This window comes from Molossus molossus, unplaced genomic scaffold, assembly GCF_014108415.1.
Source record: "Molossus molossus isolate mMolMol1 unplaced genomic scaffold, mMolMol1.p scaffold_m16_p_9, whole genome shotgun sequence".
Taxonomy (NCBI): Eukaryota; Metazoa; Chordata; class Mammalia; order Chiroptera; family Molossidae; genus Molossus; species Molossus molossus.
Window position 1 is genome coordinate 34032568 of NW_023425403.1, and position 9226 is coordinate 34041793.

Here is a 9226-nt window from a genome sequence, read left to right on the forward strand (position 1 = left end):
CTAAGTTGGATCTTTTTATGTTCCAGAAATATATAAATGCCATCTGCACAAAATTGCATTATTATTATATTAAATATTTTTTCTATTCCTTTTCTTTTGCTCACTGTACTCCTTGAGATCAATATCGAGTAGCTGATATTTCAGTCAGGATCTTTTTATTGCAAATAACATTTTGTTATTGTATTGCTTGTATTGTTATTGCAAATAATACATTTAACTTGAAAAAACTTAGGTTAAAAAAAGGAAATTATTAGGACATTCAAAGAGCTTGAAGCTGGCCTGAGGTCATGGCTTGGTCTGAAGGACTCTAGACCAGTAACTGAAATGCAGCCAAGACTCATTTAAAATTTTCTCTTCATGTAGGTCTTTATTTTTACAGCCACCGATCGCCTCCTCATTGACAGGTACCATCACTGCAGAGAGCTGTGTGTTTCATATCAAATCTTCTGCCATTAGTTGGAACTGAATCCCTTTCTTCAGCTTCAGTTTGAAAAACAGAAATGAAAACAAAACCTGAAAAAGAATGATTGGCTTGGCTGGCTCACATGTTTAATCCTAAACAATGAACTGGGAGTGGTGATCTCCTTCATCCCTACCATAGAGATGTGTTGCCATGGGGAGCAGTTCCCCACAGAAGGGGATTATTTTTCCTAGAGGAAATGAATGGTGCTAAGCAGACAAACAAAAGATGTCCATGACAGTGGGCGACCTAATCTTATTAGTACCGTTAATGGGATTGCATTTGAAAAATGTTTACCTATGAAGTGTGATATGTATAAATGCTATAATTTTCTGGTAGATACATTTTAACAAGCGAAGGAGTTGGCTTAAAATTTTATGTTTGTAATGTGTTTTTAGTATTTCTCTCTATGATCTCATGCATTGCATCTTAATATCCATGTCATTTTAGCAATTAAAAGGATTTAAATATATCCCTTGCTTCAACTCTTCCTTCCTTTGCTTTTTTTCTCATTTCTTTTGTCTCTTCCTTATTCTCCTCCAACCCCCACCTTATTATTTATTTATTTAGCCTCTCCCCCCCTCCCTTCCTTTTTCCCTCCCTCTCTTCCACTTGTCTTCCCTCTCTTGAACATGGACAAATTATACGATTTGGGGAAACAGCTCTCAGAGGGACTGTGACAGTTCTTGGGGCGGTATTTCACCAGTGATCCCAAGCAAGAGGTGTGAGAAGCTAGAACAATCTTCAGCTGTCCCAAATATAAGTTTGGCAGCAGGCAGAGATGAAGGGAAAGAACATGGACCAGACCCCAAGGTCACTCTCCTCCCCTCCTCACCCTATGACACTCCAGCCTTGCTCCCACTCAGGGAGTCGCATGGTCTGCAGGTGCCCAACGGTGCCTCACCTGAATAAAGCCTATCTTGTTGTTTAAATCTTTGAAACTACTTCATGATATTCAGAGATGCTCTAGAGATGAGCAATTTTTGAATTCGTGGGGGAAAATCTCCTTAGAGACAAGCAGTATTCCAATCTGTAGTGGAACTGTACTTTCAGTTTTACTTACATTTTTGTCTCTTTTTATCAACGCGATTAGACTAGAATTTTTTGTAATACTAACCATTTGCATTATGATGAAGATTTCGCAACCCTGAGACGCCTTCTTTATTTTTCTGCTTTCTAAAATTGGTCTATATTTTAGGATTTAACTACCTTTGATGGCTTGAAAGACTTGCAAATAAGGCTGTTGAGGTTTGGTGCTTTTTAAAGGGATAGAATCTTTGACATGTCTATGATTTTCCACTCTTATCAGATTGATCTGGTTATTGCATATTTTTCTCACACCTCAGTTTTGTTTCTTGGATTTATAGATGAAAGGTGTCATGGAGTTATGGTACTTTTCCATTCTTAAAGCTCTTTGTGTTTTCTAACTTTTTTGGTTTGTTGCACCAGACTCTTTAAGGGACCAATTATTGCTTTTATGAATCTTTTATTGGTCATCTCACTGTTATATTTTTATTTTATTTATTTTTATTTTTATCTTTATTAATTCTTTCCTTTGTGCCTTTTTGTTTGTTGTTAATCCTCATCTGAGGATATTTTTTTCATTGAATTTTAGAGAGAGTGGAAGAGAGGGAGGGGGAAGAGGAGCGGATAGGGAGAGGGGGAGGGGGAGAGAGAGAGAAACATCTATGTGAGTGAGAGAGACACACCGATTGGTTGCCTCCTGAACCAGGATGGGGAATTGGACCTGTAGCCAGTTACATGCCCTTGACAGAGAATCAAACCCATGACCCTTCAGTGTATGGGCCAACACTCTAACCATTGACCCCACACCGGACAGGGCTGAGTTCAATCTTATTGTTATTTTTTTGTGATCCTTGAAGTGAATGTCTAATATTTTAGAATACTTTCTTTTTGTTTCTAATATATATATTTAGGATTATACAAATCACTGAGTGCCACTTTAGCTCTATTCTGCAAGTTTTTGGTATGTTGTGCTTTTGTTTTATTTTTTAACTTATCTTTATTGTTGAATGTATTACAGATATTTGTCCTTTTCCCCCTATTAACCCCTCCTCCCCACCCCCACACTGTTGTCTGTGTCCTTTGGTTATGCATATATACATATAAGTTCTTTGGTTTATTTCTTCCCACCCCTCTCCACCCCCCTTCCGTTTGAGGTTTGTCAGTCTAACAGCCAATTTGTATTTCTTAATCCCTTCACCTTTTTTCAACCATTCCCCCAAACCCCCTCCCATCTGGCAACCAACAAAATGTTCTCTGTATCTATGGGAATGTTTCTGTTCTGCTTGTTCATTTTGTTTGTAGATTCAATTGTCGATAGGTAGGTATTTATTGCCATTTTGTTTGTTCATATTTTTGATCTTCTAATACTGGTTTGGTGGTGATGAACTCCTTTAGCTTTTTCTTGTCTAGGAAACTCTTTATATGTTCATTGGTTCTAAGTGATACTTTTGCAGGTTAGAGTAATCTCAGTTGTAGGTTCTTGCTTTTCATCACTCTGAATATTTCTTGCTAATCCTTCTGGCCTGCAAAGTTTCTTTTGAGAAATCATCTGAAAGTCATATGGAAGCTCCCTTGTAGGTATCTAACTGCTTTTCTCTTGTTGCTTTTAAGATTCCCTTTGTCTTGAACCTTTTGCATTTTGATTATGATGTGTCTTCGTGTGGGTCTCTTGAGCTTCATTTTGTTTGGGACTCTCTGTGCTTCCTTGACTTGTTTGTTTCCTTCACCAAGTTAGGGAAGTTTTCTGTCATTATTGTTTTAAATAGGTTTTCAATTTCTTGTTCTCTCTCCTTTTCTGGCACTCCCATGATGTAAATGTTGGCACACTTGAAGTTGTCCCAGAGGCTCCTTACACTATCCTCATTTTGGGGGGATTCTTTTTCTGTTTGCAGTTCTGATTGGGTGTTTTTTGCTTCCTTATATTCCAAATCGTTGGTTTGCTTCTTGGCTTTACTTACTCTACTATTGAATCAGTGTAAATTATTCTTTATTTCAGTTAACACCTTCTTCATTTCTGACTGGTCCTTTTTTATGCTCTTGAGCCCCTCACTAAGTTCATTGAAGTTTTCACTAAGTTCATTGAGCATCCTTGTAAGCAGTGCTTTGAACTCTGCATCTGTTAGATTGCTTATCTCCATTTTGTTTAGTTGTTTTCCTGGATTTTTGTTCTGTTCTTTCATTTGGGACATGTTTGTTTGTCTCCTCATTTTGGCTGCCTCTCTGTGTTTATTTCTATGTGTTAGGTAAAGTTGCTATGTCTCCTGGGCTTCCTAGGGTGGCATATTGTAGTAGGTGTCCTATAGGGTCCAGTGGCACAGCCTCTCTGGTCTCCCAGCTGGGCCCTCGTTGTGCACCCCGTGTTTGAACTTTATACCCTTCTGTTGTAATTGAGTCTTGATTGCTGTTGGTATATCAACAAGAGGGTTCTACTTAGGCTGATTAGCCTCAAGGACTGGCTGTGCCCTCTATCCACTGACCTCTGACTACCTTGGATAATCAGCTGTGCAGGGGCCCACCACAAAGAGCAAAATTACTTCAGCAAGGCTCCAGTACACACCAAGTCCATTCCTTGTGTGTGTCACTTGTGGAGGTGGTTGGGTGGTGGTGCTTCGCAGTGTTCTGAAGCTGTCCACTGGGGGTACTGGCTCTGGGGCCAGGTCAGTCACTGCCTGTGTTGTACCTGGGGCCACAGAGCATAATCTACAAAGTGGTCTGCAGATGGCCGCTTCTTGTACTGGGCTTGGAGGTGTCCAAGAAAAGCCAATTTATGAACCAAGGCTGGCTGCTTATAGTGCCAGGCCTAGGGCCACTTAATAAGAGGTATAGGGACTCAATGAGACCAGATGCTGCTTGTTTGAGATAATTTAGAAAAATCTAAAGCAGGATCCAAGTCAGGCCAGTTCTATAGTAAAGCCACTGGGAACAGCTTGGGTGGGCCTGAAAGTTGGGTGGGGCAGGGACTCAGAGAATCACCAGGGCAGAGCAAATAGTAGAAATCAGGTTGCTGGAATCCCAGATATGGCTGCCATCTGCCGTCCTACTGGGGAAAGGCTCACCAAAGGAATGAGGGCCTCTGACAGTATGTCTGTCCAGGAGAAAGCTGCCTCTCCAGCCCTCGCCCCAACACCAAACAATTCAGTTCTTTCCCATATATCTCTAGTGCCTTTAGAGCTGCCTCCACCATGTTGGAGTTCCGAGGGTGAGTCTGAGTAAGTCAGTGTGCAGGCCCTTTAAGAGGAGCTGCCTGGGGCTCCAGCAGCCTCAGCCTCCTCAACCACAGTTCCTGCTGGTTTAACAGCCAGAAGTGATGGGGATTCTCTTCCTGGCACTGGGACCCTGAGCTGGGAGCCTGGTGTGGAACAGGGACCCCTTGCTACTCAGGGAGGACATTCCCAACCGAGGTGTCCTCCTGATTTTTATCTGCCACATGTGGGTGTGGGACCAGCCGGGTTTCACCTCCACCCTTCCCACCAGTTTCAATGTGGCCTCTTCTTTAATTGATAGTTGTAAGACTTCCATTCAGCTTGATTTAGGTGGTTATGAACGATGGTTGTGTTATAGTTTAGTTGTAACTTTTATGTGGGAGGAGGCCATTCTGCATTTACCTACGCCACCATTTTGACTGGAAGAATATGTTGTGCTTTTGTAAATTATCTCTAATTTAAAAGTTGATATAATCCTACTGTATAGCAAAGTGTGTTTTGCATGTTTAAGAGGATATATTTATTTTGAATCTTCTTTGTTTTTAATTTCCATGAACTCATATTCTGGCAATGTTCAAATGAGGAATGAGTCTAGTTAAAATAACCTGTCTTCTTCAGCTTTCTACTACTTTATTTGACCCATTATTTTATTTTCTTTCTTCCATTCTCTTTGTTCTCATCTTCAGGAACTGTTATTTTATAGATGTTCAAGTTGAGCCTACCCTCATTTCTCTCACGTTATTTGACTCTGCACCCTTTGGACTGCCTGCTGAAGGAATTCCTTGGAATTATCATCAGTTCATTGAATCAGTTTTTAGTTAAATGCATTCTGGTATTCACTCTCTGATTTTTAATTTCAGCAATAATTTTTGTAATTCTAATTTTCTTGATTTTTTTTTCTCTTAACGACAATCTTTCTAAGGATGCTAAATCCTATCAAATTTCTTTGAGATAATTATTATTGTTTGAAATTGCTTTTTTTTTCTTTGTTTCTTGAACATAGTCACTCTACTGGAGTGTTTAAGTTCCAATTAAAATTAAGTTTTTTTAGTGGAAGAAATCTTTTTCATATCTGTAGTTATGTTACCTCTCGAAACTTACTGCAAAAAAATTCTCTCTTGCATTAGACTCTTCAAAGAACTAGCGTTTGATCTAATTGACCTGCTATTGATCAATAAAGGAAGCTTGACTCCTCTGTGTGTGTGTGTGTGTGTGTGTATATATAAATGTGTGTGTGTGTTTGTTGTGTGTCCTCTAGAATGAAAACCCCCTAGTTTTTTCTTTTGTTTCTCATCATCTGGGACACTGTCTTGATTCTCCAGCTGCTCACTCAATGTATGATCGCCTCGTCCACAGAAAACTCAGTTCAAGTTGGAGAACTCAATGCCAATTTCTATCTCAGGGCAATTCTGACATTCACCATGAAAGTGATAGAATTTCTTTTGATGTATATGACTCATTCATTTTTCCAGCCAACTTGTCTCTGATCATGTAGTGATTTTGTATTAACTTTTTATGACGCTCCATATATATGTGTGTGTGTGTGCGTATGTGTGTGTGTGTATGAAAAGTTTGTGTATTTATTTCCTCTATAAATTTTGTGTGATCATTCTGGCCCTGCCTACTTTGGATGTTCCAAAAATTATTTTCTCTTCTTAGATGAGAGCACCATTACTGGATTTCGATTCTGTTATTGCTTATGTCTATTTTTATCTTTAACAATTTCAAAGGGATTTTTATAGAATTAGAGAAAAATTTGTGGGTTCATTTATTTATGCTGTTAAATGAAATTGAACTTTATGTTATTTTACCTACTGGAAATAAATATTTCCTTTAGTGATGGTAATTTCAACATGAATATTTGTGATTGCCTAGATATCCGTGAGTGTGCTTGTGTGTGTGTGTGTGTGTGTATGTGTGCATGTGTGTGTGAGAGAGAGAATTCAAAAGCAGAGTCTAGAATATTACAAGTAAACAGACTCTTTTTTTGAATTTGTTGAAACATTTTATTTATTTATTTTTTTCCAATTTATATTAATTTATTTTTGTTACAGATGTTTCTCCTCCCCCCCAGACACCCTTCTCCCCATCCTGTCCCCCCACCCTCCATAAACAGACTCTTGAAATAATGTTCTAAATGATATATACTGCATAAAATGTGGTCAAGATTTGGTAATAAAAGCTAAAATGGGGTCTCCTAGTTCATGGATTACAAAGGAGAGACTAGTGAAGTAGATAACATGAAAATTATTTCAAGTAAGAATAAGAAATAAAGAGAAAGAGATCATACCATCTTTCTCGGAGAACATAGCCTCTACTAAACCCAGCAAAGTCCTTGAATCATACCAAATTTCTTTTTTAAAAATTTATACAGCATTTTTCCAGAGTTCACTTCCCACAACCACTTTTTAGAGAGCACAGAGAAGTATTAGAAAATCTCATTCTGTTGAATAATCTTATGTTCTAAGTCATTCTACACTTAATGGCCCAACGTAATTATTAATAAAAATCTCTTTTGCTGAGGTTAAAAGGAGTAAACTGCAGGCACCCCCCACACTGCTGGCTTTGCCTTCGTCCAAGTGTTCCTGGAAAAGGCAAGCTCAAGTTCAGACAGCATCGAAAAGTAAAGGGTCTACCACTCAACATCAAACTTAAGTACGTCTCCAGATTTCTTTGAGCTTGATTTATATAAAGAAAGTGTGATTCTCACATTGGTTCCAGTTAGTGAGGAATGTGATGAAAAACAGCAAATGGAACCAAGTATTTCCTCACCCTCAGAAGCCACATTGAGGATGCTGAGGACAAAGTCTATCTTCCTCAAACAAATGAACAATTCGAAGACCGCCCGAACCAATCCTTCCCTTGACGACCATTTCGCCTTCAATTAATGAAGTGCATTCTGATACTTTGCGGATCTAGTGCCAACAGCTGAATTTGAGTACCAATGGCAAGAAAATTGAGGTTTATTTGAGGCTCGGGGAACATGCTCGCTCTGCAGAAAACAAGTGAGTGAGCAGTGTGGAGACAATGTGAAGGGTATTGCTGAGACAGCACAGGAGGCTGCATTGCAGTCATGGCCGAGGAAATGCGAGATGCTGACCAAGGGAGCAAGGAGTGAGAAAAGCTGTCAGCTGAGTAAGAGAGACGAAGGAACCAATGCAGTTGAAGTGACAACTTCAGCTCAGGAGGCCATGTTGGCAGCATGGTCAAGAACTGCTGCAAGAATTCTGGTGTTCCATTCCCATTTCTGCTGAGATCATCTGGTGTCAGGTGGTGTGTGGTCCATGGCAGACAGCTCTTGGCAGACAAAAGGATTGGGTCCACCTGCAGTTCCATGCAGGTCTGGGGGCCTGACACTTCCAAGAAGATGATCTCTCTCTAACTGTTACTGGCCTGCATTTAGAAAATAATATATCATGCCCTGAGTGTATTAAGAGGAATCAAAGGATGATGGAAAGATTAAGTAAAACGAGGAAGAAAAAGCAACCTGGTTTGAACGCTCTTAATAAAGAATAAATGGTGGAGAGCTCACAGCTAAATTAACTTTTATTCCTGTGGTTGCTGTGCTCTGTCCTGGACATCCTCAGCATTGCCTGGTGCCTTGAGGACAGATGTGAACATCTGGATTCTGTACTTGAGGTTTGCCAAAAAGTGACTGAAACTGCTGCTTCAGATGTTTAGCTATGCAGAATATAATTTGGTTTTGTTTCAATTAATAGATATATATTTTGAAGCAGTTCTAGGCTTTTAGAAAAACTGAACAGAAAGTAAGAGTTGCCAGATTCTGCCCCCCACCCATTTCCCCTACTATCAACATCTTCTCAGAATGGTAGTCTTGTTGAACTTACATGGACCCATCATTATCACTGAAAGTCCATAGTTGACATTAATGTTCACTGTTTGTGTTTTACATCCTATGGGTTTTGACAAATTTATAATGAGATGCATCCACCATTACAGAGTCATATAAAATAGTTTCACTGCCCTGAAAATTCTGTACTCCAATTCAACACTCCCTGCTCCCAACCCCTGACCCACTGATATTTTTACTGCATCCATAGCTTTGCCTTTTCCAGAATGCCATATAGTAGGGATCATACAGTAGCCTTTTGAGATTGACTTCTTTCAGAGCAATATTCATTTAAGGTTCTCCATGTCTTTTCATGGCTTGATAGCCCACTTCTTTAGGGCACTGAATATTCCATTGTCTGGATGTACCATAATTTGTTTACCCATTCACATATTGAAGGTCATCTTGGTTGCTTCCAAAGTTTGGCAATTATGAATAAACTGCTATTAAAAATCTCCTTTACTATTAAAATATCATTAGAATAAATGATAAATTGGATAATAATCTACCCTTGGGCAGAAGAGGAAAGTAAATAGAAATAATAGGAATGAAATTATATCTTCCACCATTAACACTTATATTAGAGTCTGTTTTGTGCTGGTTTAGAGTGAGCCTGAATTTTCTACTGAGTAAGAGCGAACAGTACTGAACTAAAGGGCAAGGGAAGGAGGAAGACAGTGGAAAGGA

General features: G+C 39.2%; 1 pseudogene; it reads left to right on the forward strand.

Annotated features, from left to right (window-relative positions):
* The first annotated feature begins 4504 nt into the window (after positions 1-4504).
* LOC118622345 lies at positions 4505-8205 on the forward strand (annotated as a pseudogene).
* Positions 8206-9226: the final 1021 nt, after the last annotated feature.